This window comes from Cnephaeus nilssonii (assembly GCF_951640355.1).
Source record: "Cnephaeus nilssonii genome assembly, chromosome: 9".
NCBI classification, from domain to species: Eukaryota; Metazoa; Chordata; class Mammalia; order Chiroptera; family Vespertilionidae; genus Cnephaeus; species Cnephaeus nilssonii.
The window spans coordinates 19,574,546-19,599,728 of NC_137080.1; the positions used below are offsets into that span (position 1 = coordinate 19,574,546).

The 25,183-nt window shown below is 40.8% G+C and overlaps 1 protein-coding gene and 1 pseudogene across 2 annotated transcripts in view; one reads left to right on the forward strand and one right to left on the reverse strand.

Annotated features, from left to right (window-relative positions):
- The window catches only part of ARHGAP18 (Rho GTPase activating protein 18), a 125,108-nt gene that overhangs the window by 60,427 nt on the left and 39,498 nt on the right, over positions 1 to 25,183 (reverse strand). The window lies entirely within an intron of this gene.
- Positions 2 to 10,746, forward strand: LOC307105023 (large ribosomal subunit protein uL1-like; annotated as a pseudogene). The gene has a single exon. The product of its transcript is annotated as a large ribosomal subunit protein uL1-like (transcript).

Consider the following 25,183-nt stretch of genomic DNA (forward strand, 5'->3'; position numbering starts at 1 on the left):
AATTCAAAAGAAAACATGGTTCATTTTAGTGCATGAGGAAGTAGTACCGTTTCTAAAATACCATAGCATAGCACTGAGCTGAAAATTTGGAAACTCCTTAATAAAACCGGAGATACATATTTTGAAACTATTTATCTTGAGATGCTACTAATTATAATATGCTTGTAGAAGGAACTTTTTCATTCTTTACCTCCCCCAAAAAGTATGGTGAAGAACAAATAGCAATGTAAGAAATAATTTTTCCATTTCCATTTCACTTAAATGATTTTGACTTCTTTATACCTGAAACTTTGTTCTTAGAAAACAACAGGTTAAATATTTATTAGAGGCTATTAGTTAATTAAATTGGAATTGAATTTGTACACAGTATTTCATGTTTGTCATTTATATCTGTCAACCAAACTTGGTCCACCTTTATGTAGCAAATATCTGAAATCAATTAATTAGGTACTATTTGAATTTACATTTTATTTTAGAACCAAAACATAAATAGAAGAATGACATATTAAGTTCATTTTTCTATACAAAGCAACCTTTTTTAAAAATATGGTTTTATTGATTTCAGAGAGTGGAGGAGAGAGAGAGATAGAAACATCAATTATGAGAGAGAATCATTGATGGCCTGCCTCCTGCACACTCAGTCCTATTGGGGATTGAGCCAGAAGCACGGGCATGTGCCCTGACCAGGAATTGAACCATGACCTCCTGGTTCATAAGTCAATGCTCAACTACTGAACCACACTGGCTGGGCTAGAAAGCAACTTTTTTGTACCCATTACTGATATGTACTTTTCAAAGTGGTGAAACTTCATTTTTTGGAAAAATTAACTTATGGGCGATTCTGAATGAATATCTAGGGTTACCACTTAAACATTTATTTCTAATATCATCTATGGATAAAAGGATAAATTGAATAAGTGAAGGTATTTTTATGACTTTAAGTTAACTATATTTTTCTTTATAATTCACATGCCACCTTCTACTAAAATTTAATTAAAGGACCTTATAATAAAAATCCACATATAACAGAAATTTTAAATTCTTGTTTCATTCTATTTATATTGAGATAAAGGGACAAAGCCTAATTACTTAAAAAGGAAAATTATAATTTATGGTGCCTGTCCTTTATATTCAATAATTTTTAAAAAGTACAATTTGAGTGGGGACAATAATTGGTAAACTGGTGTTTTGTTATTCTAATTTTCATATTGTTCTTTTATCTCCCAAGAAGATGTTAGGAAGTAATACTTTGCTAGACTGGTTTTACTTACTGCACATACAGAAAATAAAAAGAAATACAATAAAATGAAATTCTTTAATAGCATGTGAACATTTTTACATTTAAACTGGCCTTTCCTATAATTATTTTAAATAGTCAGATTTAATACTACATAAGGGAGAGAGGGGTCACTAAACTCTAGTCAAAGCTACACACCCATTAAATTTGAATGGTTTCTTAGAAAAAATCAAAGAATTTAATTGCCTATTGATGCAAATAAATGCGATATAACTGACTACTTAAATGTAATACGCTAAAGTCTAGTTTTATTCCTTGAAAGATGGTTCTCTCTGCCTTGATTATGCACTGGTTGCATTAATGAGTGAACAATCACTATAATCTCGGCTCAGAAGCCATGGAGGGTGGAGATGGACGAGTGTTAGGAGGAGGGCCAACAGGAGGAAGTCTGGGCATGTTTTCTGTGAATCTCTTTCCTCCAGTCTCCATTGTCCATTGTTTGCCTCCCCCATCCCTTAATTCAAGGACCACTTCCTCCCTCCCTGCCCCAATGATCCTGTTTACATCCCTGTATCCCAGCCTCTTCCCCCTTCTCTCACCCAAGTGGCCTCGATAAAGTCACTGTTCTCATTTGAGAGTTCACACTGCTTCTTGAATGAAAATGTGAATGAGAAAGCTCTCTCTCTCTTTAAAACAAATAATTGTTTTTAAATTTCTGTGATCATCAGCTCATATTCCTTAATTCTGCTCCATCGGGTTAGCTAAAGGTAATTTACATAATGTCTGCCACATTCATTTTGGGTTTAGTTCATGTCCGATAGAGGCCCTATCCTTGCTTTTGTTTTATCTTTCAATGTAACATAAGATTGTCTAACCTTATTCCTATCTTCTACAACCATCAGCACATGGAAGACTATGACAAGCACTGTGGAATGTGTGAAGTATAATGACTAATGCCAAATAATTTGGTTTACCTGCTCACAGGAAGGAGGTGCAGTTGAACTTAAACTACATTAAGTCTTTCATTCCTGAAAGAATGTGTTTATTCTGGCAAGAACTTTCCAGTAAATTTCCATTAAGATAGTATGTGCAGAAAAATGCAAGGGCATTGAGCAACAGCATTGTTACGTAAATACACCTTCTATATCAAGCCCTGCTTTCACAACAGACACAAAGCAAAAATCTAATCGCTTAGTGCTGATGAATCCACTCGATATTTGGACCTATTCAAAAGCTGAATAGGTTTGCTGTGAAAACCTGAAGAAGATACTGCATCATGGAAAGATTGATTTTTTTAAATCATTGGTAAATGTTACAAGGGAACATTTAAAAAAAAATAATAGAGGATGCAGAGTAGGGAGCAGATAAGAAGATCCTCCATAGTCAGCATGCCATGCATTTTATATTTTCTCTAAAAATGTACCTGAACATTCTTTAATTACTATTTTCATCGATAAACATGTCATGTCACTTCTTTTCTTTTCAGAATATATTCTACTTTTGAACTCCAGGCAGGCAATGGCTAAAAGGCTGGCCCTTTTTAAAACTGTCCTGGTAAGAGGCCAGTTAACTAGTTTTCTCTCCTCTGTGTTTAGAAGTATGTAATATGATACCACGTTCATTCTGCAAATTGGGTTCAAGAACATAAAGCAACATCTGCTACACATAATGAAGTACAGAGCAGAAATATTTTATATTTCCAAAAGATCCAAGCCAACACATGGTGCTGAAATCGAAGAAACACAGTCTGTACCTCAGGCAACTACCAATCACCCCCACCTGACTTACTGGCCAAAGATTGTGCTCATTCTCTCTCCCTCGCTCCTGCTCCAGAATCCTATGTGCTAATCCCATGGCCACTTTTCAAACACTCTCATTTCTCATCTTTGACAACTACTGACAAAACTAGACACCGTCCTGTAAAAGAAGTTGATTCCTAGGTAACTGCAAGAGTCATGATCTTGTGCAACTAGCAATCCAACACATTACAGTATTGTCACTTTGCCCCTTCTCCATGGGCACTGTCACCAGCAAATACTAACTTTATAGACCCTAATTCAGGAAATGTCCTTTCTTTTTCATCTTGTTAGCAGGATCCCATGCTGTGTTTATTTAAAAATAAGGCTCTATCCCTACACAGTGTTGCCTGCTGGTTAGAACATCAGCACAGACAGAAGGGTCATGGGTTCCACTCACGGCCAAGAGCACATAGCTCGGTTGCAGGTTCCATTCCCGGCAACCAATCAATGGTGTGTGTCTCTCACATCGATTTCTCTCTCTCTCTCTCTCTCTCTCTCTCTCTCTCTCTCTCTCTCTCTCCCCCTCCTCACCCCTTCCACTCTCTTTAAAAATATCAATGGTAAAAAATATACATTGTGGGGCTTTTTGCCCCTATATTTTTCCCCAGGTATATTTTCTCCTACTTTTCCTGTGATATTTTTCACCTGATCAGTGAATTTCGCATGAACCGATATTATTCAAAGTATTAGTAATGCCTGTTATTTCTTTTGTCACAGAGAATAGCAAACTGGTCTGACACAAAATGCTCTTCACAAGGAGGTGGAGGTTGCCAGGCAATACACTGTGCTCTACTGGATGAAAACAATCCAGTTAATGAGTCATCTTAGTACCAACAGAGTCAGCGAAAGAACATGGAAACATGGGGCTGGGAGTCCTAAGTACCAAATGGCTCCAGCTCTACTTAACCATCTCTGTGATTTGGGAAAATCACTTAACTTCTCTCATCCTAACTTTTCCCATCGATAAAGTGGGAAGAGACCAATAATCTGGACTGCTTTGCTTGTTATCAAGTGAGAATTCCTCCTGAAGTGCCTCATAAGTAACCATAAAGAGGGCACTTACGTTAGCATCTTTGCTAACATCTGATTTAAACTGCTAACTCCATGTAACTTCCCTCCCACCGATTAATAAAGTCACCTGTGCCCTCTTCAAAGGTTCAGATTTATTTATCCCCCAGGACAGCCATTCTTGAACCTTACAAGGACTCCACACTTAAAAAATTTAAAGTAACCCCAAAAAGCTTTGGCTTATATAGGTTACATCCATTAATATGTATTAGATATTAAAATGGAAAAATTGCATACCAATTTATTTAGTAATAACAAACATCTTAACATTTTTTAAATCTACATTTTTCCATACAAAAAATATATACAGTGAGGTGAGTAGCATTGTTTCACATTTTTGAAACTGTCTTTAATGTCTGGTTTAATAGAAGACATCTGGATTCTCCCATCTGCTTCTGCATTCAATCTTTTGCCATATTGCATGTCATGTAGCCTCTGCCAAACTCCACTGTATTCTTATGAGAGAATGAGAGTGAGAAGGGCCAACAATGCCTTGGTGTTGCTATGAAAATCGTTTTGATCTCCTAGACCCCTGAAAGGGTCTTGAGACCCCTAGGTGTTCCTGGACCACACTTTGAAAACTGCTGCTCTAGGAGTTCTCAGAAAACAACACCTAATGCACTTCTAAAAAGCACTTTTTAATTCCGTGGGCAACACTCCAGAAAGCCTTACTGAAAGAACAGACATGCTTTCCTAGTGACTCTTGACCTACTTCTTTGTTTATTTTAGTTTAGTTTTACAGCCTTTCATCAAAACTGGGACTTATTCCAATGCTATATCCATATTTAACTTATACTACAATGAGAAATAATAAAAACGTCATTGAAAAACCCCTGCCTTGCCAACGTCTTTTATCATTTGCTTTTATCCATCCATATAAGAGGAAGAAGTTCTCTCTAAGCTTCCCCTTTTGGCCAGTGCATCTGAAAATGTGTATTTTCCTTAATGCTCCTTTGTCATCCATACCTCTTCCTACAACCATCTCAAGGAAATTATTTGGAGCTAGGACATCTCTTTGAGCCATCTGGCCCAGCCTCTGCTTGTTGTATGTATCCACTCTATCAAGAGGCCTGTTGCTACACTTCATAGCCAGTCTGTCTTCTGCCTCATCCAGAGCCATTTCTGTGACCCACAGTCTGCTTTCTTGAAGTCCTTTGATGCTAAGACTTGGTTTTGTTCTTTTCCTAAAAAATCCTTTCTTAAAGAGATAGTTTCTTTCATGCTCCTCATCATGCATGTATTTCCAATGCAGGGAAAAAGTTACTGGGTTGGGAGATGAAGACCGAAAAAGAAGGTTGATGTTGTTTTGTTTTGTTCTGGTTTTAATGTGAAAAAATATTTTTTTCTTACTCAGATCATGACTTATCATCAACCATAAGGACCAAGTATATTTTAAATAAAGTCATATTTATTGACATGTACACTTTAGAATGATATTGGACCCTAGAGAGTTAAACAGATCCCATCATTTTCTAAGTGAGATAATGAGGCTCTAGGGTTAAATTTTCCCAAAGTCACCAGCAAAGTGATGGTAGATCCAAGATTAGAGTCCGCATTTCTTCTTCAGTGGTCATCTTATTATACCAAACAGCCTAGAAAGGGGAGAATTTATTTTTTTGCATTAGGTGCTCCAATCTCTCTGATCTGTATCTCACAAAACAAAAACATGAGTGATCCTGTTGACAGGCTATAATTAATGTTTTTAAAGGACCACTGCACTTATCTGGAGAAAAATACATTTAACCATCATACCATACCTCTTTAAAATGCATAGAAACCTTTTCCGATGCATTTTCTAAGATGTGGTTTTTCACACTGGAGTATAACTTCAATATACCAGGTGTGGGGTGTTTTTTTTTTTAACTGTTTTGAAGATGTTTAAAATTTTTTAAATATCTTAAAAATTCACTCTGCTTTTTCATCTATATTACCTTTATGCTGGAAAAAAAACACAGCATGAATTTCTGATGTGTAGATTTTTCTTTTTCATTTTGGCAGGGATATTAAAGAAGTAATCACTGCCATAAAGGTACGGTGCCGCTATTAATACTCTGTAATAGCCCTGTCCATCAGAATACACTGAATTTGAATGACTAGGAAGAGCTGCAGCCTATGAATGACCCAAGTCATTTTTCCCCCTTGGAAGTGAATGCCTACTATTGTTTAGCTGAAAGCAGTAATTATTACAAGTGGCTCTGACAACCAGGAAGAAAGAGTGCTGACAAAGCCTGGAGGGAGTCAGAAGCTGATTGGAAAGCAGTGTCACACTGGCCTCTCCTCACACCCCGGCAGCCTTCAGAGACCCGGGAAAGGATTCCACGTCTCTTCTCTCCCCCCCCAATTGCTATAGTTTTAAAACTATATTGTTAATTTTCATACTTCAAGTAAACTTACTTTTACTTTTTGTGTACATTACCCCTTTGATTTAGAGGGAACAATAAAACATATTCGTTATTGCTTTCAGCTTTCTTTTTAAAAATAAAACTCACTTCACATCTGTATGGCACTTAATAGTCTTTCAAAGGGTCCACCCAATTTTGACTCACAGCAAAACAATGAGCAAATGAACTGATAATTCTCTTAAAAACGCAACATTGCCTAAGCGAAACTGACAGAAGCAGCCCATTAGTGACCCTGTTGGGAGATAGCTTTGATAACTTGGCATTATCCCTCTTACAGGAAATTATGGCAAAACCAATTTATATGAGAACAAAATAGGGATATAGGCAGTGAGCACCACCCAAGTCTAGTAGCAAGAAATAAGGCAAAGTACAAGACAGAAAGGCATATGGGAGAGTCGGTTGGCAGTTAAGTAGGAAACACTCCCTTCCCATTTTTATGTAGACACAGGGTGCATAAAGGGGAAATTATGGGCTATCACTGGCCACCAGACATAGGTCTGTCCTACTGGAGAGCTCTAGTTCTGGGTAGAAGTGAGATCCTCTTTGTTCCCCAAATCTCTCTCATGAGGCCGTTCTTCCTCTTCAGTTGGGGACAACAGTAGCCAAATGGGAACCAAGGGATCTGAATGTCAAGTCTTCTTCCAAAACAAAGGATGAAAGTGTCTGCAGTGGGGCTTTGACATAAAAGGTCAAGATCTTGGAACACTGGTTCAGAGCATAAGCGATTGTGTTTGCATATGCACTTCAATTATCTATCACACTCTTTTCTGGTTTGGGGGGCACAAGGAACCATGAGCAGCAGAGTTTCCCGGGACACCCTCTATGAGGTTGGTCCTGCACGGGAACCAGCACAAGTTCTGGAAGTTTTTGGACACTGGGGACTGCAGATCAGCTTGAAGAACTATGAACCTCAGAAGGACAAACACTTCTCGGGCACTATCTGGCTTAGGTCCATTCCCCACCCCCAAATTCTCTGTATGTGTTCCAGGGGAGCAGCAGCACTGTGAGGGGGCCAGGCCATGGATATCCCCACATGGACATTGAGGTGCTGAAGAAAGTCAATAAGAATAAGAAACTGGTCAAGAAGCTAGCCAAGAAGTATGATGTCTTTTTGGCTTCAGCGTCTCTAATCAATCAGATCCCATGAATTCCTGGGCCCGGATCTGAATAACCTTGGCATGTTCTCATCCTTGCTGACTCACAAGAGGAACGTGGTGGCCAACTCGATGGAAGAAAATCCATGATCACGTTCCAGATGAAGAAGGCGCTGCATCAAGCAGTGGCGGCTGGCCACGTGAAAATGACAGACGATGAGCTTGTGTACAACATTCACTTAGCTGTCAATTTCCTGGTGTCATCGCTCAGAAAGAACTAGCAGAATGTCCAGGCTTTCTACATCAAGAACACCATGGGCAAGGCCCAGCAACTGCACTGAGGCACTGCTTAATGAACCATACTGCGGTTTATCGATCACCAGCAATTGCATCCACCTGACACGCTGTACTGAGAAGATGGAGGGAAGCTATATGTAGTCAGGAATTGGGACCATCGGGGCCAGGAAATAGAACCAGGAGCCCAACTAGGTGAAGTTACTAAGTTATTAACTGGGTGTGTGTAGGAGACATAAGCTTTAAAATGTATGGATATTGCTAAGATGGGCAGTTTGCAGATAACCAATCAGGAGCTAGCAAGGCTGTCTCCACCCCTTAAATTAAAAGCACACTTGCTTCCTCTTTTCTCTCCCCCCCCCCCCCCCCACACACACACAAAGCACAATGGATACCTGACATTCCTGTTATGGGGGAACGCATCCCTGTGCCCATGTGGCTTATGGCCATGAGGGCCTCCACACATGGACTATTAGACTTTAATTAGCTTGGACACTAAACTATTCCCAACTGTAATATGGAAAGGAAGCTCTGGACACTGACCTGCTCCTGGAACCCCAGCTGCACATTTTCCAGGACTGGCCTCTCCCAATAAACTTTTGGTTCCATTAATTGTTTTTGTCCACAATTTCATTCAAGACAAGAACTTGGACTCAACACCCTACAATTTTGGTATCAGTACGTTCCAGTTCATCTCCAAACTCTTTCCATTTCTTGCTCTGGTCAGTTAGAGAGCTACCTGGAGATTAGACACCAGCAGCTACTTTGCATTCCAAGCTTGGGCTCTCCAGGTGGATCTGTGTCCCAGTTGGCATTATTTAATTTCATAACTTGGTACCTTTCTTCATGGGGGCTGGAATAAAGAAAGACATTTGCTCCCTTCTTCTGTCTCTCCACAGCCCTCACCACATCCTGTGCTGATATTCACACTTGTCTCTCTACCCCTAAATCCTGTGTTCCTTGGGGCAGGTGTCTTTCATATAGTATCCCCAGATTCAGCAAAGGTCTTGCCATAACCGATGCTTGGGGACTGTTCAATTAATCATTGCTGCCTCTAAAACAACAATTTCTAACATGTTTTTTTATTTACTTACTTGCACAAAAATTATAAAGGAATAATACCAGGGACATGAAAAGTAGACAGTAAAGAAATCAGTCATCAGAAAGCCCTAAAAGGTCATTGATAAGTAATTGTTCTATGCATCTGTAACTCTTGGGTGTTTAGTTTGAAAGCAGACTTCCTTGTCAGGGAGTAGAAAAATACAGAAGAAAGGGCTGATTTCAAATCAGACTGTATCTAATATTAAGTCACAAACAAGCACTGGCATACAGTTTGTTAAGATGCATTCCCTGGTTCCATCAGGTCAACTCAATCTCTAAAACAAATTTTAAACTCTTTGTTGGATGCCTACTATATATTGAGCACCTTACCTGAGATGTCTATTCAACCAAGCTATTCAAATATTTGCCAGAAGATAGACCATACATGACACTAACACTAGGTACAGGTGGAATTTTCCAGTTCCTTACTGAACTAGTGGCTTAGACAACTGTCCAGCATGGGCCTCTGGGTCATGACCTCTCCTTTAGAATCACCTCTAACACGCTTCAGGCCCTGCTGTGGTATACCATTCCTTCCCCAGTAAAATTTCACTTCCTCTCTCACTGCCACTGCTACCCCCTCACCTCCACCTCATCCCCTGCTCAATCATTTCCATAGGTTCAGACCAGTAATTGGAGATTGCCTCCCTAACTCATCCTGAGATCCCTCCCTCTCCCTCAGTTTCCCACAGTCCTCCTGGGATTTGCACTCACTGATCCATTAGTAAGGCTGTTCTTTCCTGAGCTGGAGTCCAGCTTCCTCACCACAACTGGCTATACCTGGTTCTTGTTTCACAAAGTCATCGGGCTTCAAAGGTAGTAGTTATCAGCATCCAAAATTTTCACCAAGTTTTTATCCATTTACTTTTATTGCTCCTGACAAGTCACATTTTTTGCCTTTTCCATTGCAAATCTGTGCTCCTCTGTTCTTTCTGAGAAATCAAAGTCCTCAACACATTTTCAGAGGTGAAATGAAGAAAAGGATTCACTAATGAAGACCAAGAGTCTTTCCATCTTCTCTGATACATTTGAACCCATCATTCAAAAGTCCCCTGTCATGCCGTCTATTAGTTTGGAATCTCATTATTACAATTTACCAATATGCCTTAGACCCACATTAATACAAACAGATAAGTTTTTGCCCGCCAGTGTGCAACTCTCTCACATACTAAATGTAACATACTTCAAGATCTGGAACCCAGAATAGATGTTTAACTGTTGGCCAGAAGTTTCATTTGAGGTGCTGACTGAATACAAGTTGACAAATTACAATTTTATGACATCACCCCAGTTCACGAAGTTACTATTGATTTATAGTGTCTGCCATCATATGGGTTCTAACAGAATATTTGTCGATATCACACACAAAATATAAACATTAATATCTTTTAACTTAATTTTGGAATAGTACTGGATATAATGGTTTTATTTATTTCCTATGGGCAAATTTTTTGCCTTTTCGTAAGACTTTTATATACATACTGTGGTCGGGTGCATGAAATAAATTCGTGCACGGGGGCGGGGGGGGGGGGGGAGGAGGGTGTCCCTCAGCCCGGCCTGCACCATCTCCAATCTGGGACCCCTCAGGGGATGTCTGACTGCCCTCTCGCAATCCGGACCGCTGGCTCCTAACCACTCACCTACCTGCCTGCCTAATTGCCCCTAGCCATTCTGCCTGCCAACCTGTTCACCCCCAACTGTCCCCCTCACCGGCCTGCTTGCCCTTAACTGCCCCCCCTGCTGGCCTGATCGCCCCAACTGCCCCCCACTGCCGGCCTGATCACCCCAACTGCCCTCCCCTCCTAGCCTGATCACCCCTAACCACTTCTACCTTGGCCCCGCCATTAGGCTTTGTTCGGAAGGACATCTGGAAGGTGTCCCGGAAGGTCTCCTGGTCTAATTAGCATATTACCCTTTTATTAGTATAGATTAACACCAACTTTTCTATGCTAATAAAAACATGAACAGAAGACAAAATTAGGTGGAAAAAAAAACATTCTGGTAATAACTAAAGCTAAGTAAGTGCGCATATTATGGAAGAGATGTGGGCGTTATTACCAGACTCTTCTTAGTTCTTTGTGACTATTTATTGCAATAAGTAGAGATATCATCTCCCATATCAGTGAGGCCATAGAGGCATAAAGGCAACCTTCCACCAGCCAGCAAAAGGCAGACCACAGATAAACAGTGGAAGACAACATTAAAAGTGAAAGGATATCTGTGTTTCAAGGATATCAATGAAAAAAGAGAGGATATTTAAAGATTATTTCAAAGTAATGCTGATGAATGTAACAGTAGAACAATTGGAAGCAGCAACGACAGCCTGGCAAATCCTGCGCAGGAAAAGAGAAAGCTGCTTCACGTGGACTGCAAAGTGTCATTCCAGGGAGAGCTCCACATGACCTTCAAATACTATAACGCTCCACCGATAAGGACTGAAGGCCAGGGAGCATTTTATAGGCCAGGTGCTAAAAGGCAGCTCTACCGAGAAGATGGAGAGGGTGGAGAAATAATTTCCAGCTAATCAAATAATTTAGTCAAGCTTAGAAACAATTCACCCATAACATTTTCCTCTACATGTCTTTAGCAAGTCAGTAACAAAGTAGAATATGTGGATATTACAGGATAGTTTTTTCCCTTTTTAAATGAGATTATCTAAGGCTGCTTTTTTCTTAGTATATTTTAGAATCTGAGCTGACCCAACACGAAACAGATGGGAATGCAAGTAGCCTAAAAGATACATGAAATACAAAAAAGAATGTGGGAAACTCAAGGCAATTTCCAATTGTAAAATTCTGCTTGGGGGTGAGGACTTTAAGCTTAACATTAGAGGGGGGAACCAAAACAAAATAAAAATCCCACAAAAACAAGTGTTTTCAGCAAAGGTCACAGACTCTCTGCTCAGAGGATAGGACCAGGGCTCACAAGGCAGTGACCATGAGGCATGGGCAAGGGTTATATGGAAAGAAATCGTGAAAACCTCAGTGGGTGAGGGAGCAAATGCAGACAACAAAGAAAAAAAATAATTTAATAAGTAAAGATAACTAAGGCTGTTCCTTAGCATTACCACATACTCTAGCACAGTCATGGACATCTGGAGCTCTGGTAAATGCCATCCACAGCCACATCAAATTCCGGGAGGAATAAATCTCCCCACCTGGAAGGTTCTGTAACTGTCCGTTTAATTCCTATCCTGGTCACCTTCGGAACCCTTAAGTCTCAGGCTCACCACCAAGCTTATGCTAGCCTATTGTTCACCTGCTGCATACACGGGACAGCAAAATTCTCATGTATCCAGAAGCAATATGGCATTTGGTTCCAAATGCCATTCCATGTGGGAATTGAAACAGGCTAAGAAGTCCACATGCAGTTAATGACCTTGAGAGTTTCCTCCCACGGCTATTAGCACTCTATAAAAAGCCGATGCTTAATCAATATCCAACTCAAAGATTTCCACCTCCAGTCATCCTCTGCCACACCTCTAGTTCTCTCCTCCCTTTCCATTGCTCCATACCTGGATTCTCCTTTATGCCCATTACCCACCAAAGAAACAATCCAGGTTGTTTGATTTCTTTTTTTCCTTAACAAAACCTGCTGGATCACCTTTCTGAGCCCCACATTCTGCATTGGCCAAGACTCCTGGGACCTCACGTCCCAGGTAGGTCTGATTCCCCTACCCTTCTCCTTACCAGCAAAGACAAGTGGGAGAAAGAACTGTTGTCTCAGGAAGCTAACACTGCAGAAAATATCAGCCATTTGGGCTGTTGAAAAGAGTAGAGAGCCTCTAGAAACAAGAACAGAGTCTAAATTTAAATTCTAAAAGGAGAAGGTGAAAGAATTAGGAGAAGGTAGTACGCCCAGGGCAAAAGGCCACATTTGTGCAGTGGGTACCAAAGCCATGGTAATCAGGGTGGGTGATGGCATCAAAGATGAACTTCCTTTACTGTCTTGCCAGGATAACTCTTCAGAAAGACCCAGATAGTTAGATACTCTACAGTAAAGATCCAAGACTAAAACCATTTTTTTTCTTTGTTTTCTTGTTTGTTTTTTTAACTTCAATGTTAGAGAGCTAACTATTCAGGGTTCCCATCTCATAAAGGACTTTAGTTATTTGCTGAAGCTGGTTCTATAAAATAAAATACGTAACTTTTATATTTGTGAAACTCTTAAGTATATGCCAACCAATCTAAAACAGGCATGTTAATTTCTGAGTCCAATAGCTTTGTGAATAGAAAGTTTCATTGAACAACAATCTCCACATTTATTCATTAGTCTTCCTCCATTATGGATGTTGGTCAAAATGCTGTCAGTTTTGTTTTTGAAAATCATTGTGGTTATGGTTTCACAATCAAATGAATCCACATAAGGAAGTATATTTTCCATTTCAGGTACTGAAGCGGACACTGGAAAGACCCCGGGAGTTGGAGTGCAGTCAATACATCAATGTTTTGGTGGAGTGATGCTATGGAGCTTGGGTTCTTGTTTGTTAATAATAAACAGCTAACTAAGTTGTGATTCATACATTCAGTCAACAAATATTGACTCCTCGTTAACTGTGAGGTACTAAACGTGTTGATGTCCAAGGTCCAAAGAAGCAGAGGTCTTCACCTCTGATCCTCGAAAGTCCATATTGTAATGGAGATAAATCATGTAGGAAAATAACAATGCACGGCAGCACTGGCTTCATGCTATGTGGGTGGTACAGACAGCAGGCGCTATAGTGCTCACTTCCACTGAAACAGAGGCAGGCACAGATGCCAGAAAGGGTAACAAATGTTTGCTGCCCTGTGAGAGGTTTAGAAGGGAGATTCCAGGCCCTTGCTATACCTCATCCTAATTTTATCAAGCTCTCTCCAGAGCCAACAATGTCTTCCTGTTATTTGATTCAACTTTACTTTCCTCTAATTTAAGTCCATTTCCTCTGAGCAAATAAAGAATTAATCAGTGTCCTATTTATATCAACCCCTTTGCTGGGAAGAGCTTTAAGTCAGTTCTTTGCTATACCTTGAATTGGCCAATGACTATCAGTCCTTTATTTTTCCTTCTGTATTTTACAAAGTGGTGTCTTGGAAATATAGACTAATATGGAGATAGATAGATAGATAGATAGATAGATAGATAGATAGACAGACAGACAGACAGATAGAGATAGAGATAGAGATAGAGATAGAGATAGAGATAGAGATAGAGATAGAGATAGAGATAGAGATAGATATAGATATAGATATAGATATAGATATAGATATAGATATAGATATAGATATAGATATAGATATATCCTGTGAGTACACATTCTTAATAGCATCTGAATTATGAAGAACTACCTACAGGTAACAGCATATAATCTTTGGTTTGAAATTTTCCCTTTGGGTCTTTTTTGGATTGGCTCTGCAAGTAAACCATCCAGGCTGATGCTCATTTTAAAAACAAGTACCTGTTTAGGCCCTCGTGGGTGGTCCTTGGCACAGCCACCAAAGTTAGAAACCTAATCATAAATGCTTTTTCTTCCTCACTAAAGAGAAGTGAGCACTATTATTGTTTCCTATGCTTCTGACTTCTTTTTTAAAAAGCCTTTGCTGATCATTTGCATTAATATTATGCTAATAAAAGTAAGGGGATGCTAACTAATTCAGTCTCTTCAGAAGCAACTAAGGATCAGAGACAGAGAGAGAGGGAGAGAGAGGCAATTTACATATTTTCATGATTGGAGTGAATTGGCGTTTAAATACTTGTCACCATTTCTGAAGAATAATAATACATGTTGGGCCAGCCTGGGCAGAAGTAATTTCTCCAGTGGAACCATCTAAAGCCCAACCATTTCAAGAGACATTCTGTTTCTAAGTATGCATCTCAGATGACAAGGATGAGCATTCAAACACAGGGCAGCCATCTGCATCATAAATAGATTTCAGTTCCTCCCTGCAAAAGGAATTCATTTACTGCTGAAGGCCATTCACTTTCACTTCTGAGTGCTTATTCCTCAAAAAGCTTCCAAGTATTGTGAGAACAATGATTAAAAGAGGATCTTTCCATCTGCACTGCATTAGACTACAAGACAGCCCCTCCTGCAAAACTAGCTTTGCATAATTCATTGTGCCATTGTACACTCTAATCAGTGAATGGCAATAAGCTATGGAGTGAGTACAGAGGAGGAAAGAGAGACCGACACTTACTGGCTCCCTTCTAGGTGCTCACCTAGCTCTCACTTTTGGCTGCTCTCCATGAATCATAGTACATGTACCCTCACCTTATCTCCAATAGGTTCTTAATCACACCTGAAGTGCTGTCGTCATTTTTAGTGCATATTAATATCCCAAGAAAGAGTATTTCCTAGGTGATTATCACCCGATAGTGTGGAAAAGAAAATTCTACTGGGAGACAAGAGAACTTGGGCCGTCTCCAGCTCTACGGTTCCTTGTGTGCGCATGACGGATACATTCACCCTACAAAGAGGAGGATAATACCTCGCCTCTTCCAGTCCTAAAAATTATATAAGTCTCATCTGTTCACACTGATTTTCACCTATAAAGCCTTCATTTAACCTGCCACTTCACCTTAGTGTTGCATTTTTCAAAGAAGGAGAAATTAAGGTGAGGTAGGGAAAGGCCTCTCTAGGTTCCCTCCCTTGCCCCTCAACCATCGCAGCTTCACATTGATTTGTTTGTTATTTGGAAATCCATTTAAGCAGGAAAATGAATCTATGGATACAGAAATTTCGAAAAACAACTGCTTTCGGCATCTCAAGTTCACATTAAAAACTTTTAAAGTTATACGCTTTAAACACTGAAAAATTAATTAAGCAGATGGTTTTCATGATGATATGTATGCAATGTATATGATCTTTAAACCAGAAACAGTAGTGAGAAATTATGTGGGCAGTAGGGTTAAAGCCAGGGGGCAAATTTTATACTAAAATTTCTCACTTTCCATTTCTTATTACTCCCTAGAACATGGTAAAAATAAATAGAAAAACATTTTGAGTTTTATATTTATAGATGACATAAATGTATAGGTGGCATATGGTAAGGTCCCTAAGACTCAGTTTGATAGTTCAACAGGAATGGAAAGCATTGTCTCATAAGGCACTACAACGTGAACTGGATTCAATTGTAGTGTCTTCCCATAAAATGATCTTACTTTCCAATCTATAACTCATAGCAATTGACAACTTCAACCAACTCATTAAATAATTGACAGAATCTTAGCAGGAAATCTTCCTGAGTGGTTTTGACTGTGACAGTAAATTGCTTTACACCAGTGCTACCCAAATAAAATAAAATAAAATAAAATAAAATAAAATAAAATAAAATAAAATAAAATAAAATAAAATAAAATAAAAGGCAAGCCTCGAAGGTGATGAGCTCAGTTTGGACCTGCTGAATTTAAAATAAGTGGGAGACCCCTGGGTGACATCAGGATACCTACAGCTCACACCATCTTCCGTGAGATTCATTTGTCTACCTCTGTGCCTTAATCAATGATCCTTCAGGTGCAATGTGTTCCCAGGAACAGTAGCACCAGCATCGAGAGGCAGAATCTCAGACCCCTTCCGGGATCTGCTGAATCCCAGTCTGCATTCGCCCATGATTCCCAGGTGTCTCCTACATACACTCAAGATCAGCAGCTCTTGACACAGGTACTGCCTGGAGGGAGGATAATTTTAGAAGGCATCCACCCATACAGGGAGTGGCAACGAGCTCACAGGAAACAAAGCAGTTTAAACAGGATAAAAGAATCTGTGGGGCTGGAGGAAGAGGTTTCACCTTTGGAATTTAAAAAGAATCATCATAAAGGTAAACAATGGCTCTCTTTTTTTTAAAGGACATTAAATAAAAACTGAACCAAGAAGAAAAGGAGGAAGAAACAAAGGAAACAAACTTTTGAAAAATAATGAAAAAACCACAATGGCGAATCCATATTTAAGCTGTAAAGAACTTCTATTTAGCCCTGGCCAGTAGCTCAGTTGGTTGGAGCGTCATCCGTAAACCAAAAGAGTTCAGGTGCGATCCTACAAAGCAATGTTTCTCTCTCTCTCCCTTCCTCTCTCTCTAAAATCAATAAAAACATATCCTCGGGTGAGGATTAAAAAAAAACACACAACACTTTTATTTAAACCCAAAACATTAATTTGAAAGAATATATGTACACCTATGCTTATTGCAGCATTATTTACAATAGTCAAAATTTGGAATCACCCAAGTGCCCATCAGTAGATGACTAGATTAAAAAAAAAATTATGGTACATTTACACAACAGAATACTACTCAGCCATAAAAAAGGAAACCTTACCTTTTGGGACAGCATGGATGGACCTGGAGAGCATTATGCTAAGTGAAACAAGCCAGTCAGAGAAAGGCAAGTACCATATGATTTCACTCATATGTGAAATCTAGCAAACTTAAATAAACTTGCAAACAAAATAGAAACAGACTCATAGATAGAGAACAGACTGACAGCTGTCAGAAGGGAAGGGGGATTAGGAGCTTGGTAAAAAATCTGAAGGGATTAAGCAAAAAAAAAAAAAAAAAAAAATTTCAGACACAGACAACAATATGGTGATTCCCAGAGGGAAAGGTGGTGGGAGGAGGTAGAAGAGGGTAAAGTGGGGATAAATGGTGACGGAAGAAGACTTGACTTAGGGTGGTGAATGCACAATACAATATACAGATAACTTATTATAGAACTGTCTACCTGAAACCTATATAATTTTATTAACCAATGTCACCCCAATAAATTCAATTAAAAAATAAAAACAAATCGGAGTACTTTATTTTAATAAAAATAAAACTTCTATTTATGTTTAAAATAAACTCATATTAATGTTCCTGAATATTCAAGGATGCTGAACAACAAATTCATTTGTTGAAAAGCAAATTTGATGGGAGTGGAGGAAGAATAAATGGAAACGTGGCGGCCACTACTTGCTGGGCAGAGGGCAGCAGAACCAAGAGAGAATCAGAAGGCCTGAGTGCTAGGCTGGCTTCCCCAGGCAGGCACCTCACCTGCACGCCAGTCTACCCAGCTGTGTGATAAGAGGTCTAGAGAACAAGACATTCTCTTCTCAGATTCTCCAGCTGAGACTGGCGATGATAAAACTGGCAAAAGGTGAGATTCACTCCAGACTCCCTGACAAGAACATGAAGAGTGTTCCATTCCCCCACCCTCAGCCCACTGCAACTGCCTCATCCCACCAGCTCACCCAGTGAACAACTTTCCTGAAGTTTCGTTCAGAATCCAACAGCTACGCAGAGCTGATTTCCAGCCTACCGAGCCGGCTTCTGTGCCCTGTCTCCCAGGTGACACTGACGTCCCTGGCTGGGTTGCCACGCACACACCCAGGAACACACCCAGGAGGCTGAGGCCTTGCAACCAAGAGCCCCTCCCACGCCCTGTGCAGGCCGCCGCTCCCTGAGGGGCGAGACCTGCTTCTGAATGCTTCTGGCCAGATGCCAAGCGATTAAATACCACTGAGCATCATTAGCATTCCATGTAAAAGCCTGAAAATCTTTTTTAGAATTTGGTCTTACCACAGGTCACAGCAGCAGAGCTGGGAATAGCACGCTGTGCTTTCATGTGGGGAGCATGCACGGGAATACAAATATGGCAGGAGATGAAAGCGCAGCAGACAGACAAGGACAGGCTGCTCTTTCAGCAGCAGGAGCCCCGCTGAATGGCCATCAGGGCACCATGCCTACTTCTCGGCAACTTGGAACACAGTGCAAACCCGCACTCTCCTTCTGAAGAGAGTGCAATTTGTCTGTTGCCATCCTCTTGCCTTAAATGATGCTCCAAGATGGATCTGGAGAGGTGGTTTGTTCTTCCAGAGCAGATGCCCTTCACATTAGCATGTGAAAGCTACTAAAGCATCTCCTGCAAAGAACTCTTCCCTCCACAGGAAGCTGCATCAGATGGTCCCCTCTGAGGGATAGCAAACACCCCTGTGCAACCCTTCTTTCTGGTCCAGTGTGCACGGGGTCACAGGCACATCTACCAGCCACATGGCCAGTGAGCTCTTCAGTTAACATCAGGATGCCTAACAGCTCACACCATCTGACACGCGATTCATTTGCCTTTACCTCTGCGCCTTTATCATGGGGTACCATTCAAACACAGGGGCACACAAACCCTGCCAACTTTTATTCCCAACACATCTCAGTTCCGACAGAGAAATTTAAAAGCCCCGGATCTGCTGGGAAATGGAGGAAATTCTCATGCTGTATTTCAAATGTAAATGCTAGTTAAATTTTCATTATCTACGCCGCACAGTCGCTGCATTGTAAGAATAAAAGGAGCACTTGATCATTTGCCAGGAACAGCGATCACAACAAGGCGAGGTAGTCACCACAATCAGCCCCAGTTGAAGGATGAGGAGACTGAGGCTCAGAGAAAGAAATCAACAGAACCAGGAAAGCCAGGACACAACCTAGGCCAAGTGGCCCCAGACGCCATGCTTCAGTCTCTACGGGAGAAAAGCATTTGAAACCTGTCCTCAGAAAGAGTCGAGTTATGATGCAGAGAGAGCTGGAATGGACCTAAGGATCGCTAAGTCAATTCATTGTTAACCAGTCTGAGCTGCACGGCCGGCCCAGGAGAGGAAGGACAGTAAATCCATTGTCATTACCAATGTGCTAAAGACATAAGTGAGACATGCAAGCACTCCCATCTGTCTTCTTCTAACACAGGCTTTATTTTTTAAGAGCCAAAGAACTGGGTTCAAGTTCAGCCCGAAACCCTCTGCATCCTTAGTTTCCTAGGTCTCATAAAGTCCAGCCCTTAATTATTCAAATGTGAATCTGGCAAGGTAGAAAAATTGGATGCTTTGCCCAGTGACATACAGGTAGTTAGTTGCTGCACCAAATCTCTAAAAAGGTTTCTGTGTCCCAGCCAGTAAATAGCATAACCAACTACCCTCCATTAGGACAGATGGTATTATGACAGAGAAAACACATTACTCTCCAACTTTATCACCAGGGCAATAAAGGCAGGCAATAAATACTCTTTTATTGATAATTATTTTCCCTCTGTGAACTTTGAGAGCCTAACCCACTGATCCTTTGGCTAGTCTAAGGAACGACTAACCACAGTGTTACAACTTCATATATTTGCCAACATATTCTCACCTTTTGAAAATAACTCCTTTGGAAAGAATCAGGCTGTTAATATTAAGACTTTGAGACGTCACAAACTAGGAACCTTCAGGCTAGATCTGGCTGGCAGAAATGTCTGTTTGTCCAGCAGGTGCTTCATATATTTTTAGATTGGCTTCCCACATTTTTCTCTTGCAACATGTCCTTCTGGGCAGTCAGCAGGTGCCATGGGGCTGGGCCCTATGAACAGGGGATATCGTTTTCCAACCCCAATTGGGAATCCACATATGAGGAGGGCTGACAAGTTATAAGTGGATTTTCAACTGTGCAGGTGGCCGACGCCCCAACTCCCTGAAATTGTTCGAGGGTCAGCTGTACTTGCAGTCTGCCATAGTTCCCACCAGTCCTATCTGGATATTATGCTACCTGGTGGTCCTTGTGGGCACCTGGTTTTCAGTTTCTGCTTTCCTGCATCAATATTATGGCATTAAAATAACATGACCCACTATTTCAAACCCATCGCCAATGATTAATATCTAAATTCTGCATCAAAATAGGGCTCACTTTATCAAGAAGGAAGTGAATGTAGGAGGATGGCCGAGGGATATGACTGAACTGGGAGATTGGGTGTCTTGATTCTGGTTCTTCCTCCATCAAGAAATAACTATATTACTTTGATCAAGTCATCAAACCTCAATGGATCGTGGTTACTTCCTCATTTGTAAAATGGGCAAGTTGGACTGGCTACTTAAGATTTTTATTTTTCCAACTAAAATCCTGTAACATGTCTCTTATTCCAATCCTGCACAAATATAGGCATTTTTTCCCAGAAAGAGGGGTCTTAGCGCAGGGGGCACATAAGGGATTCTAGTGACATAAACCAGAATTTGATATATGGTTTCTGTATTTTTCATGAAATCTTAGGCAAGTTATCTAAAACTCTTTGTGCCTCAGTTTCCTCACATTCATTCATTTACTCAAAATAATTTATTGAGCATCTAATATGTAATGGGTACCTTCTAAATCCTGGGGATTCTGCAGGGAACAAAACGAAGTCCCTGCTCTCATGAAGCCTACATTCTAGTGACAAGGAGACAGAAAGTAAGCAAATATTTATAATCTGTCAGATGGTAAGAAATGCTATGAAAATAAATTAAGTGGGTTAAGAGAATGGGAGAGGAGAGGTTGGTTGGATTATTAGAGATGGGAAGAGAAGACCTCTCTGATAAGACACTTGAGTAGAGATCTGGTGAAGTGGGGAGTAGGGGAGGTTTAGCCACGCAGCTATTTGTGTATAAATTGTTCCGGGCAAAATAAATTGGTAGAGATTGCTCTAGGAGTTATAAAAACTTAATGATGTGACTGGCAAGCAGAACTCCTGACAGTGTCCTGTGATGAGCTGCTTTCTCCCCTACTTCCACTCTCACTACTCCCCCTCCTCTAAACAGGTAGAGTCTTCAGGATGTACTGTCTGCCTTTACTCAACACCAAAGATAGCAAAGGAAAGCAGGTCAAGGGTGAGAAGACCTCACCTCTAATTCCATGTTCTAACCAATGACAATCTACAACTGTCAAATCCTATTTTTGAAAGAGCACCAAATCCTTCTTCAGCTGTGTTCTGAGAAAAATGCTTTCATAATAAAGTACTCCAAAATACATACACGTAGTTAAAATTTATGATCTGCTCTCCTCGGAGAGTGGGAGACAAGCATAGAGGTTAACATCACAGTCTCCATGTCAGAAAAACCTGGATCACGTCCCAGCTCTCTGCTTGTTGCCTGTATGACCTTGGGCAAGATCTAAACTTCTCGGAATCGCAATATCCATTTTTTCACCTGTGAACTGAGGAATAGCAATGTTAGCTCTTTTCAGAGTTGTGGTGATACTTGAATGAGCTTATGTTCATAAAACACGTGGAACTTTTTTGGCACAAAGGATAGTGCCCAGTGAGGAGTATCTATTTCTATCAGGTCTACGGTTTGCAAGTTACACACATCAATTCTGATTAAACAGAAGAAAGCTGTTTTAAAAGCTCACTGGCTGGCTCCCCAAATGTCCAGCAGCCAGGAATAATGTCCCAAATCTTGCCATGGAGTGGTCTGGGGACATTGGCACAGCAGACAATGTAATACACACACACACACACACACACACACACACACACACACACACACACACACACACACCATGCCTGCAACACCAGATACTGCCCTGTTTCTCAGTAAGAGGAGAGCTCTGCCTCCCAGCAAAGCTAGGGAAGGAAGGAAGGAAGGAACTCCCCAAACCAGAATGAGAACTCAGATGCTGAACAGTCAAAAGCATTGGCAGGTGCCCAATCCCACCACTATTGCAATATACACATCCTTTGGAGCATGTGCTAGTTTGCTCATGCGCCTTCCTCACCTAGAATGCCCCCGGTCCCCCACCGTACAGCTCAGCCCCATCCTGGAGGCTCCTGCTCTGGGAAGCCTTCCAGCCTGACTCTGCTGCCTGCTTCCGCTTTTCCCAGCTAATGCTCTTACAAGGGACCTCATTATAAACTGATTTACACCCTGACTATGCATACACCTTCACAAACAGACACAAATCCTTTGGGGAATACACAGGGTAGAGATTAAAAATAAATGCATATATGATTATAAATAACACTGCCTGGTTCACTAATCATTCCATGCGTGTATATCTCAACCCACCAATGAGGCCATAACTCCTTGTTGACAGGCAACACCAGCCTTTTCTCCTGTACCTGTTAGAAGCCCATTTCCTGTTCTCTGCCAATGCTTAATACCTACTCCTTTAAATCTGGGATAGAGCACAGTTTTTATATTGAGGGTCAAGTATCTAATGAATCTACACCTATTCTTTTGTTAAGAATAGATTCAAACTACCATATAGAATGGGAAAAGTAATTGGTGTCAACAAATTTCACAAAAGATTAAAGCACTGTAACTTATAATAATCACTTCATAAAATCATTTTTACTCCTTATTTTCAGATTTAAAAAACAACAACTCACTATCCTCCCACTCTGAAAAGTGGGGGAATCCCACACTGCCCCATTTTACCAAGGGGGAAAAAACAAAACAGGCTGGTAGTTTTTTTCCCATGGAATAATATCCCCATCTTGTGGGCACTGTTGCTCAATGTTTTAAAAAAAAATCCTGGTGACATTTTCAGAACTGTGACATCTATTAATCCTGTTCAGTGTTAGATAGAATTAAACTACAACCCCTATTTGGCCCAGAAACCAGAAATCCCCTATGTCTTTAATAAATGCTTTCTGCACAGCGCACTTACAAACTTAAAACAATTAAACGCCTACAATATTGAGGCAGACATCAAACAGGTCTATAGAAAAAGAATATATAATTTGGATCCAGAGATACCTAAAGAGGAAGTTCTCCCATGAAAGGGTTCTCTCCTCCCAGTGAATAATAAACTCATTGAGGAAACATTTATTGAGTTTCAGGGTGTCTAGCACAGTGTTGGCTATTATACTCGGGCCAGGATCCGCCAAGCAGAAGGCAATACATAAGTGAAGGGCAAGGAGAAACTGACAAGAACACCAGTGGTTCCCAGCAGGCTCCTGACCGTGGGCAGGAGGCTGATAACGTCGGCCTGGGCTCTGGTCCAAGGGAAGCAAGGTTACCAGGCATTCAGAATATGTGTGTGCAACAAAGATGAAAAACAAGAAGGGAGAGGAGGTGGTGAGACAATGGAACAATGGACAAGCAAGAGGAGGAAGCATCAGTAGTATCCTTTTCATCAAGGGGACGAAAGTGCATGTACATCTATCAAAAAGAAGTAAAAACAAAAAGTGAGCAAAGAGTCTGAGAACAGTTTTCATCTCTCTTTTCTGCACTTCAAATGCCCCTTGAGAATCTGAGCAAGTCTGCAACTCACAGGTTCCACATTTATTTAAAGTGCCCTTGTCACTTCCTCCCATCCTTTTGCGATAATTACCATGCAACAAGCTTATTTGGTCTTGCTTATATTCACTTTCCTTCATTCAGATAGTCTTTTAGTGGAGACAGGGGAATTGTGCTTCCCAAGCCAGACATGATGTCAACCCACTGTTTGCAGCCATCATTTGCTTCAGAACAACCTTTTCTGTTAAAGAAGGTTATCACTGCAATGTAGAGCGCATGTGCAGAATAAATGCAGCATCCTTAACCATTAGTCCCCAAACCATCCGTTTATCCAAATATTCACCAAAAATATGTACAAACACCCTAAATTTGACAGGTTTCATCATCTCCAACTTCTCTCTTAAATCTCTTTGTTAACCATAAAAGGAGTCAGCACAAAGCAGCCCGGTCCAGTCTCCCATTCAAGACCCTCCGCTGCCCGAGCTTTTTGCCCCATCCAGACTGAGGTCCATCTCCCACTTCTCTCTTCAAGGACCCAACTGGTCCAATAACACTCGCTTGCCAAGCCCACCCCACCCAGGTACCTCTCCTGCCCCAGGAGCCTCCTCTGCACTCCTTCTCACACCCTCCCTACTTTTCCTAATGCCCACCACAGCCATGTGATGCAATCCCCAGTTCTAATAAGATTCCTGTCATGAAAGAGCCTGGTGTTGTAGGGACAAATGCAAGCTTCTAAAAAAACTTTTTCAATTATAATTGACATTCAATATTATATTAGTTTGGGTGTACAGCATAGTCAGACAATTATATAACTTACTAGAGGCCCGATGCACGAAATTCGTGCAAGTGTAGGCCTTCCTTCCCCCAGCTGCCGGCACCAGCTTCCCTCCGGCACCTGTGACCCAGGCTTCCCTCACAGCCCCGGCTTTGTCCGGAAGGATGTCCAGTCTAATTAGCATATTTCGCTTTTATTATTATAGATGAGGTGATCCCCCCGATAATTATAGTACCCACCTAGCACCATACATAATTATTACCATATTATTATGTTCCCTATGCTGTACTTTACATACCCATGACTATGCTATAACCACAAATCTGTACTTCTTAATCCCTTCACCTTATTCACTGAGTTCCCCAACCCCCATCCCACCTGGCAACTACCAGTTTGTTCTCTGTATTTAAGAGTTGTTGTTTTTTCATTTATTTTGTTCTTTAGATTCCACATGCAA